Source organism: Olea europaea, chromosome 13 (assembly GCF_002742605.1).
Source record: "Olea europaea var. sylvestris chromosome 13, O_europaea_v1, whole genome shotgun sequence".
NCBI lineage: Eukaryota > Viridiplantae > Streptophyta > Magnoliopsida > Lamiales > Oleaceae > Olea > Olea europaea.
This window is the reverse complement of record NC_036249.1, coordinates 20796452-20807321: the sequence shown is the minus strand read 5'-3', so window position 1 is coordinate 20807321 and position 10870 is coordinate 20796452. Positions and strand designations below refer to the sequence as shown.

Sequence of the window (10870 nt, the reverse complement as noted above, 5' to 3'; positions counted from 1 at the left end):
ACAATTTTTGACATAAAATCTAAACCTAACAAGGAGTGAATTTTGGATACAACTTTTTCATTTGATATGTGTCCCAATTCGAATTTGTAAACGGCGATGCTAGGTATCATTGTTATGGATAATAACGAACCTTGTCGATAGCTGTTGTTGATGGAGTCAATTGAAACTAGTAAATGGAACATGTAGATCATTTGATCATGTTTGATATATTTCAGACTTGAAGAATAATGTCATTTTATTGTGTACTTTTGATTCAAAACGGTACACGTTAAAGTCTTGAGGGTTTGGGACGAGTGCTCATGTTGTATTAGCGGGGCGAAAGAGGTCCCAGTTAAATATCTTATAAGGTCAAACAGAATTTGTTAACAATAGTTAACACAAATTTAATACCGTGGTAGAGATTCAGTTTGGTACTGTAGTTTTAGAATTTGGTTTGGGATTTATATTGAAGAGTACTACTCAATCGAGTTTCGAGAATATGTGTAATTTCACTTTGCCACCATTACCTGAAGTTCCATTACTCAAATGTTAAGGATAGACTCATTGGAGATATGTATGTAGATACTGATTTGATTGTACATGCTTTTAGTGTTTTTAAAGGTATTGAGACTAGCCAAGGAGTCTTCTATGAAAGCATCGGGAGTCAATTCCGTTACAGGGTGTACTTCAACACTGTTTCATAATTTCTAATTTTTCCTAAATTTTAGAAAAGCCAGTGGTTAGGTTCAAGTATTTGTGTTGGATATCGTGGAAGATGATGAGTATTTTTGTGTTGGAGAAATTTTGGTTTTTGTTGTAGAGTTCGAATATTTTGTTATAGTTGGATTTAATTTTTCAAGTGAGGAAGTTTCTAGAGTTTTCATACATTGCATTAGAATTTTTATCCATGAGGAGATTCTTAATTTTTTTGACCTAAATTGGATTGGACTTTTTTACGTAAAATATTAGTCCTTTTATTCCACGCAATTTTATTGACCACTAGCTCATTTCACAATCGATGTAGGACAACCTCAACAATATCTCACTCACATATTGGGCCTTGCGTAGGAGGAAACCAGTATATCTCGTGAACTGTTGGGCCAAGACTTGTTGATAACTTGGGCTCTGACACCAGTGTTAGATGATTTTGGGACTTCGAAACCTTAAAGCCAGATCAAAAGGTAAGGGTTTTCCTCACACTTATAAAGTGACCACTAACTCCTTTCAAAATTGATATGCTGATAACCTCGACACAATATACTCACTACAACAAAAAAGCCTTTTTGCAACACTCAAAAGGCAACATTCATTAATTGAATGTTACTAAATGAGGCTATGGCAACATTCTAATAAGTGAATGTTGCGATTGATTAACTTTATTGAGTTTTAGCGACATTCTTTAAATGAATGTTGCCAATACCACTCTTTGCAACGTCCATTGAACGTTGCGAAGAATTCCACTTTTTGCAACGCTCATTTGAACGTTGCGATGAGTCCAGTCCATTGAACGTTGCGAAGAATTCCACTTTTTGCAACGCTCATTTGAACGTTGCGATGAGTCCAATTTTAGCAACAATTAGGTGAACGTTGCAAAAGCCCTCTTTTAGTGAACGTTGCGAAAAATTCGCTTTTGGCAACATTCATTTGAACTTTGCTAAAAAGAAAACTTAAATTACCCAACCCAAACCAAAAAGAAAAACTCGTCAAAACGATTTTCAGCCCTAGTTTTTCCTTCTATGCTCGACTCTGCCTCTGATTTTTGAACAGTGATTCAAAATGCCACAAGCAAAAGGCGAAAGAAAATGGGGAAATACAATCAATACAGCATAAGTCTTAAGCCCTCCAACATGAGGCCGCTTGGGCTGCCAAACGAAATTTCAATTTTGGTGACTATTCAGGTAAGTTAATGCTATGTTAATGGCAGGTTTTTTAAGTTAAAGCCGACTTTTCTAGTTTCAAGATTTCTGGTTTGATCGCATTATTGCATTTTTGATCTGGGATTAACAGCCTTCTGATTTTCTTGGCATTTGCATTATGTAATCAGTACATTCTTTAATAAAGTTGTTGCTTTTCTTCAGTTCTTGTATCCATATTAGTAGTTCGTACTGGTTGGACATTAAACATGAGATTACTTAAGACTTTAGGGAAAAGAATAAAGAATGCTCAAAAGATGTTTGTTGCTTGGTCTAGGAAAGATGAAATATGACTGTAAAGAATTCCTGCAATTGTTTTGTTCTTTTCCTTCTCTTGACTCTCTAGCCTGGAAAAATTACTTTATAATTGGCTTGGAAATCACTTAAAGCATATCAAAGGAATAATGGAATTTCCCGCTTTAATTAATTGAGTACATTTTGCAGGCATTATCAATTTCTTTCGTTTTCCAATATTCTGGTCATTCATATTTGCTTAACTGATATAGGAGGGCAAGGGTCACGAAGCAGTAAAATTTTCATATGTACTATGCGTTTCTTTAAATAGATAACCACTGTGAAGTACGCAGAAGTGGTAAAACTGTCATAAGAATAAATGGGCAAGAAAGTATTTATATTTTTCATTTGTCATAAATATTCAAGAATTGGATGTTATCTCAAATCAAATTTTGTAAAATTGAACTTATATCTTCTGTATATAGTTCTTGAAATTTTGAAACAGATTTTTTCTTACAATTTTGAGGTCAGCTGGGCTCTATTCAAGTGCCAAAATCTTTATCCGATGGTATAATTTGTGCTGTACATTTCCGTGGCTAGATTAGGCATTATGTATTTTCTTTATACATTTTCATAAATAGGAAAACAGTTGCTTTTTGCTTGCATCTTAGTCACTGGTAGGGTCAAGGATGTGGAATCAATTTAAGATTACCAGACAAAGATGGTTTGAGTTTAAGAACCTTGTTTTTTATTTTAATCTAACATGTGTACTGGATTTGTTTTGGGACAATTCCTTGACGAACAGTGAGATCACTGAAGGAGGAACTGCAGCTTCTTCAGGAGCCTGGATCATATGTTGGGGAAGTAGTCAAAGTTATGGGAAAATCAAAGGTCCTTGTCAAGGTCAGTGATAATTTTTGCTGTTAAGCTGAGTGCTTGTAATGATTGGGGAATAAATGATGTTGAATGGTTGCGAGCTTTTTCTTTTTATGTCTATGAAGGGGATCAAAGGATTTCACTCCTCCCCCATTTTCGTTGAGTATTAACATATAGGTCTATCTATTGTTAAGTCTTTGAATTGATTCCCTTTGTTAGACTGTGTCAGCTCGTAATCTTTGTCTCAAATCTATTATGGCACACACTATGTTGGGATTTTGCATTAATTTTTCTATTCTTTTTCAAGAGTAGACTGACAATTATAGGCGAAATTAAGTGAGATAATTGTTGATCTATCCTTGTTAATTGACATTCGCATTTGAGTTATTTTTTTGTCCATTTCTTATCTTCATAGAAGCCATAATATAATATGGTTTGATCATTTCAACCAGTTCCACCCTTCGTAAGTATGATGCAATATATGGTATTTTATAATTCTATTTTTACTCTAATGCTCCCATTCATTTCACTGGGGAAAGAGAAGGAAACTCAATAAACTAGAAGAAAAATTAGGACAGAATTTTTAAAAATCCTGTACTATTCGAAGCTATGTAGCACGGACACTCTAACTAGAGTAGCGTGTCCGTGTCCGACACGTGTCGGATACGTGTCGATACCGACAATTTTCGGACACTCTACAATAATCATTTTTCTTTCTTACTATAACTATTATATATTTTTAACTAAAATTTTTTAATAAATAACAAATAAGTACTCATATTTAAAAGATTTCAACAAAAAAGAATCAATAATAAGTATAAAACTAAATTTAAACTATATAAATGAAGAATTTTAAAAATTTAATGAACGTGTCGACGACATGTCGTGTCAGTACTTTTTTGAAAAACCACAAGTCGACGTATCCGACACGTATCGTGTCGGACACACGTGCCTGTGTCGGTGCATCACAGATTCGAAGTGTAGTTTCAAAGATCCAGATTAGAGATTCTTTTGGCTTGCAGGGGATGTTAGATGAAAATTATTTCATGGGATAGAGACTTGTATCTGCCCATTTTCATGTGAAGTAGATTTCTGCTACGGGAGTAAAAAATGACAAAGGCTTCTGAGGGGCTACATTTTCTTGAATTAAACAATTTTTTGATATTGAATTAAACAATTGAAGAAGCCATGAATACTTGATTTGATGGGGTTTCTGTGGGTTCAAGTCGTCTTGCATATCCATGGACCATGGAAGCGTCGGAATAATTTAAATGGGCATATCCAAACAGGGCATCATTTCACACTCCTTGTTTGTGCTACTAAGTGAAAGCAATTGTAAGCATCTCATTTGTTAATGGTTACTTTTCTGAATGGATTGGTGTTCGAACATGTCTGAAGAGGGTGGCTGTCATGTGGGGAAGAGGGATGATGTTAATGGGTGTATAGAAATATTCATATGAGCTGTCCCTAACTTTTTGTTTACAGTTACACAAGGGGGAGAAGGGTTGCGTTAGTGATGCTGGTTATAAATTACGATGTTATGCCTCTAAATGTTGTAGTGGTTTCTTATATTCATCACCTAATTTTTAGATCAATGAAATGAATTTTTTACTTATTGCTTTTTGAGTTCATTGAATGAGTGTGTTTTGCCATCTAAGACTTGCTAATCCAAATGAAGAAAGCGGGTAATGTTTAATCTGAAAGTTTATATATGCTTTATGCATGGTACCTTCTTTATTTTTTCTACTTCTGTTTTTATAGTTTTTTTCCCCATGAAAGCACATGTATTACAGTTTATAAAATGAAGCGATTGTTAATTGGTGATTTGTTTTATTAATAAGTTTTATTTATTTCTAAAAATATGATTCTATCTTTCAGGTATATAGGAAGTACTCAATCCCTTTCTGTCTATTACCCTTGGTCTGTCTTTATCATGATTCAAAAGAAAATCAACTTTATATATTCCTGGTTTGCAGATTCGAAACTTGCTATCAGATTGCTTTGGCCATAAAGGACAGAAAGGACAGAATGGAGGATCTTCAGAAGGCAGGCATTACTGTTATTTGAAACCTGTTACCATTACTTTTTTTTTTTTTTTATCTTTTTTGGGAAATCTATTGGTTTTTAGGGGTTTCAGAATTTTGGATCTAAATTTTGTATGCATATTTTGGTACATTTTGTAGTACAATTATTAATGACTATTGGAGTTGTTTGATATTGTCATCTTTTATCTTATTTTGTGGTTTACTCGTGAAAATTACTATACAAATACGAAAAATGCAAATTTTTTAAAAAATATATATAAAATAACATATGGCAACAATCAAAAAATGTTGCAAAAAATAAGGATATAAACATAGATAACAACAAAAAAAAAAAAAAAAGTTGAAAAAAAAAAAAAAAAAAAAAAAAAAAAAAAAAAAAAAAAAAAAAAAAAATCTTATTTGCAATGTTCTGTGAATGTTGCGAAAGGCTTTTTAGCAACATTCAGAAAATGCTACGAAAAAGTTATTCGCAACGTTCATCGAACGTTGCTAAAAACATTGCTAAAAAGTATTAAGTCTTTCGCTACATTCACAGAACATTGCAAAATACTTTTTAGCAACATTCGTCGAACGCTGGGAAAAGGCTTTCGCAACACTCGCTGAACGTTGCGAAAAACAAAAGGCAACTTTCATTGAAGCCTTTTACAACGGTCAAGGAACGTTGTCGTATCTAAAGACTCTAAAGCAACACTGCATCCCACAACATATGCGCGAACGATGCAAAAGGTGATTGGTAGCATTTTTTGACCGCTGCAAAAGGTTCTTTTTGGTTTAGTGCACTAAAACATAATAATTACATACGCTTATGCTGGTGTTGCAACACTGAAGATCTTGGGAAATTAAAATGTTTGATCTCGACTTGGGCGGGATCCATTCGAATAAATATATTGACAAACTTAAGCAAATTAATATTAAAGTGAACTATTTTGACCATTACATATAGATTTAATAGTGTAGTTGGTTGATCGCTCACAAATCCCTTAGATATTTATTCATGCATTTTCATGATGGTTTTAGTGAATCTTCATTATTTTCAAACACTAGTGGTATGTTTAATAAGGTATATTTTAATGGACAATGATAAGAAAGTAAAAAGAAAATAAAATAAAATAATATGTCCACCTTCCATTCAATATTGCTTTACACGCCATTTGAAACATATACTTAGTAGAGTTATACACTCGATAAGCTAACATTACAGTATTGAATATAGAATCCTTGGGAATATTAGAGTGTTTTAAAAGCCTTGGACTTCAAAATATTGATATTTAATGGTTTTTTAAGCAATTATATTCTAATTTATTGTATATTTCGTTTATTAAGTAAAATTCAATGGTTGCAAGTTGAATTGAAAGAAAGAAGTGAGAAACAACAAAAAATGGTGAAGTACTAAGTTTGAAAACCAAATTGCAAATATTTAATGGTTGATTTGAACCACAAGAGATCTTTCAAGATTGATAGGGGTCAATTGAATGTAATTAGAAGTCAAAATGAAATGAAATATGATCAAAATATTACCAATAATCGACTTCTAATCACAGAAGATATCTTCCAGACTTTTAGTAAAAGACCGAGACCCCTTTTTGGTATAGAAAACGTCTGAATTGGAAATAATTCTACTATAAAAATTGTAGCACTCTGAGTTATCATTCCAACTCATTTTGAATCAACTCAATCGGATGAGAGAAAGTTATAACCAAAATACTGACTGCTGTGTAGAGACAAAAAAACTCTGCGTGCGAATGTTACTTTCTTTATTCGAGTGGAACTTTGTTGGAAATCAATTTGGACGTAATTTTCAATCAATTTTGAACGCTTACAAATACATAACAGCAGAATACATTAAATGATATCTCTTACATCTCTCGTATACATATTACTCTATTATTCATCTATTATTATCATCAAAGGAGGACAATTCATAGTTTTTGTGAAAGAATTGATGGGGATTTGCAAGAATTCCATCAAATGAAGATTCAAACATGATTTTTGAGTAAAAAAAAGAAGGTGCAGGTGGAGATTCACCAAGAAACTATCGAAGAGATTCAAAATTTCAAAATTCATCTTCATCTTCTTAATTTATCAAAAATTCAAGCTTGTAATTTTAATATGTTAGACTAGTTTTATACATTGCTAGGATGAGATGAACCATTGTTATGATATTTTTAGCATTTAATTAATTATTTTGACTTTAATTAGGTTTAATTTGTGGATGTTTATTATCGTTTTAATCGTTCTTTTCAATTGCTTGATTTTCAATTAAATTGTTAGTGGATTTCCAATTGAATTATTAGAGGCAATAGGATTTAAGGACAATAAAATAAATATTGTAAGGTTTAATAGAGAATAGAGATATACATCTATATTTTATATGATTTCAATAGATGTTCCAACACTTGTCAATGTATTTATCATGTTTGCATCTTTCATTGAGAAATAAAAATGCCACATGAGGGGTATATACTTAATTGCTATTGAGATAGGCTTTCAATTAAATTAGGAACATTGATCAACATGAATTATTTCAAATTACCGCTTTAATTGTTATACTAAAAATATAATAATAAGGGGAATTCGACATTTTAACAATACTTTCACATATTAAAAAAAAACAAAACAAAAAACAAAACAAAACAAAAAAACCCATTAAATTGCTTTTCTAATTTAATTGATAATTTACATATTAATACAGAAAACTCAAAATCTATTTGCTATTCAATTAAGGTTTCTATTAATTTGAACTCGATCAAATATATAGTCCTTGTAGGATCGACACTTTATTCACTACTTTATTACTTGTTCACGATCTTGACCATTTGTAGGAAATCAAACGATCAAGTTTTTGGTGCCATTGCTAGGGATTATTATTTTTTTATTTGTTTTAGTTAATTTTAGCTTTAATCTAATTTTTTTTTTATTTTTTTAGTTTAGTCATTAATTTAGATAATATTTATAGTGTTTCTTACTTCCTTTTTATGACATTATATGCAAAGTTCGAGAACTATAGATCTTGCTCAATTTGACCCAGAAATAGAACCAGCATTTAACTTTCAAAGAAAACAACAGTTGGAAACACACCAAAAACAGAAAGAGGAAGACATGGCAAATGAAAATCAGAATCAAATAGCCATCAGGGCTAATCACGACGGAATATAGCTACAACCAATGAAAATGCAAAAACTCATAGGAAAGTATATGGGTCTGCCGGTTGTGGAAAGTCAATCCAGTATCGTATATCCGGCATTTGATTAGGCGAATTTCCACCTAAGGACAGATGTTATCAATATGTTTCAAAATGTGCTATAATTCTTTAGGAAAGCTACGAAGAATCTCAATGCTCATATGTCAAAATTCTTGGATATGTGTGTAACAATTGAGTATCCGAGGGGTTTCAAACGAACCAATCAGACTAAGGCTCTTCCCATACACATTGAGGGACTCAGTGAGGGAGTGGTTAGACACTTGTCCATCGCACAACATCACTATATGGAACCAAGTCAGAAATTTCTTAGCAAATATTTCTCATGGAAGAGGATCGCCAAGCTAAAGGTTGAGATTACCACCTTCCAAAAACTAGAATCAGAACGATGCAAGGGTTTACTTCATCAATACCCACAACACGGACTGTAGTAGTGGTTTCAAGTACAATATTTTTATATTGGTCTAACCCGATTAGCAGGCCTAACGTAGACTTCACATGCAATGGTTCCATCACAAAAAGAACTGTGGATCAAGTCTACCAAATAATGGAGGATTTAACATTCACCAGTGCATTTTGGCCTACTAAAAGGATGAGTGGATGGAAAGCTGATGGGGTATTCGAAGTTGACTCTATAAAAGCAATTTCAGTACAGTTGGCAGTACTAGCACAAAAGGTGGAACATATGAGTGTAACATAGGCAGTGGGACTAAAATGTAGACTTTGTGGAGGGAACTAAGAAAGTGTTGACTAAAATATAAGATCTCCTTTTGTTCAAACAGTGGAGAACGTGAACTACACTTAAGATTTTTAGATGCGGCAACACAATCCAAATCCTGAATCTTATTACCTAGGTTGGAAAAATCACCCAATCTTTTCAGTGGAACTACACCGCTAGGTTTCCAGTAGAATGAGAAGTCATCTTCATTAGAGGATCTTGTGACTAAAGTGGCAAAGATATCTATCAAAACATGTAAAGAACAGACAAGACTTTAAAAGTTCAAAGAACTGCCATCAAGAATTTGGAACATCAAATGGGACAGATAGAAAGAGTACTCTCAGAAAGACAGTAAGGGATACTACTAAGTGACATGGAGACAAATCCAAAATAGTAGGTAATGGCAGTAAAAGTTGTAAAGAGTGAGGAGATTGAGGCAATCACCACGCTCAGTGGGGTTCAACTCCAGAAATAACAGTCAAGAGACGGATGATAGTAAATCAAAAGGTATTTTCCACGGATGAGAAGCAAGTAGATAAATCTAAACACACGGATGAAGTAGATCCATGTCAAGAGTCAAAAAATCAACATGTTAAGGCAATTGTTCTTGTCAAACCTTATGTATCTCCTGTCCCATTTTCTCCAAAAATTGTAAAATAAGAAGCTGGAAGAATAGTTTGCAAAGTTCTTTGATATCTTCAGAAAGCTTCATGTCAATATCCCATTGATTGAAGCTTAATCTTAAATACCAAACTATGTAAAGTTTCTGAATGAGATCCTATCAAAAAAGAGAAAGCTTACAGATCTCAAGATCATCAAGTTAAATGAGGAATGCAGTGCCATCTTGCAGAACAAATTACCTCATAAATTGCAAGATCTAGAAAGTCTTAAAATACCTTGCTCAATAGGAAAAGATTCGAATTTTAATTGCTTATGCAAAGTACAAACGTAATGCCTTTTTCTGTATACAGGAACTTAGGTTTGGAAGAGTTGAAGGACAAATCCATCTCCCTTCAATTAGCTGGCAGATCAGTTAAATACCTATGAGAAATGGTACATGCTCATTTTAAAGTGGGCAAATTTATATTCTTGGTCGATTTTATTGTCCTAATTATAGAGGAGCCATGGGATGCAACATTACTTATCTTAGGCAGATCTAATCTATCAAAAGCCGAGCTATCATGGACTTTGAAAGTGATGATTTGAAATTGAGAGTGGATGATCAATAAGAGAAGTTCTACACTACTACTGAGAATATAGTACATCTAGAGATCAACAAAAAGGTTAAAGAAAGGTACAAGTACATTATTGAGACAATGCAACAAGTATCGAAGGAGATATCCTAAAAATTTAGAAAGCTTTGGACAAGGGAAGAACGAAGTGTTCAAGGTTTGGAGGGCAAAAGAGGATGTAAAGCTGGAAATTGAAAGAAGTGTAAGGTTGCACGATTCCAACATGAACTACCATGACGAGTTCCTCCATATAGTTTATCTAAAGACTATAACTTAAACGCTTATTCGGAGGCAACCCAATTTTCTAACCATTTTATTTATTTTACTTTCCGTACCGCATTGCATATAGATTTATTTTGACTATTAGTTTGCATTAGACTTAGGCACGTATAACTTTATAGGGTATCACCATCATATTATGTTTTCCTTTAGACCCTTGAATTTATTGATTGGTTATTTCGATTGTTTGAGCTAAGTAATACATGTTCTAGATTATTTGATTTTTACTGTTTAATTTGACCGCTATGTGCAGAAACATGATGTCTTGGAACACTCAACCCAACATAGACCAAGGAAAAAGTAGGATTATATAGCCGTTACCCTTAGTGTCTTCCACATTGAACATACAATTCAGGAAGTACCTTCTTCCTTTTCATCCCCATCCCCTTATAATC

The 10870-nt window shown here is 33.0% G+C and overlaps 1 long non-coding RNA gene across 1 annotated transcript; it reads left to right on the top strand.

Annotated features, from left to right (window-relative positions):
• The first annotated feature begins 1639 nt into the window (after nt 1-1639).
• On the top strand, nt 1640-5215 carry LOC111407834. The gene is made up of 3 exons (XR_002705213.1): nt 1640-1877; nt 2932-3029; nt 4881-5215. It is a non-coding gene; the product is annotated as an uncharacterized LOC111407834 (long non-coding RNA).
• Nucleotides 5216-10870: the final 5655 nt, after the last annotated feature.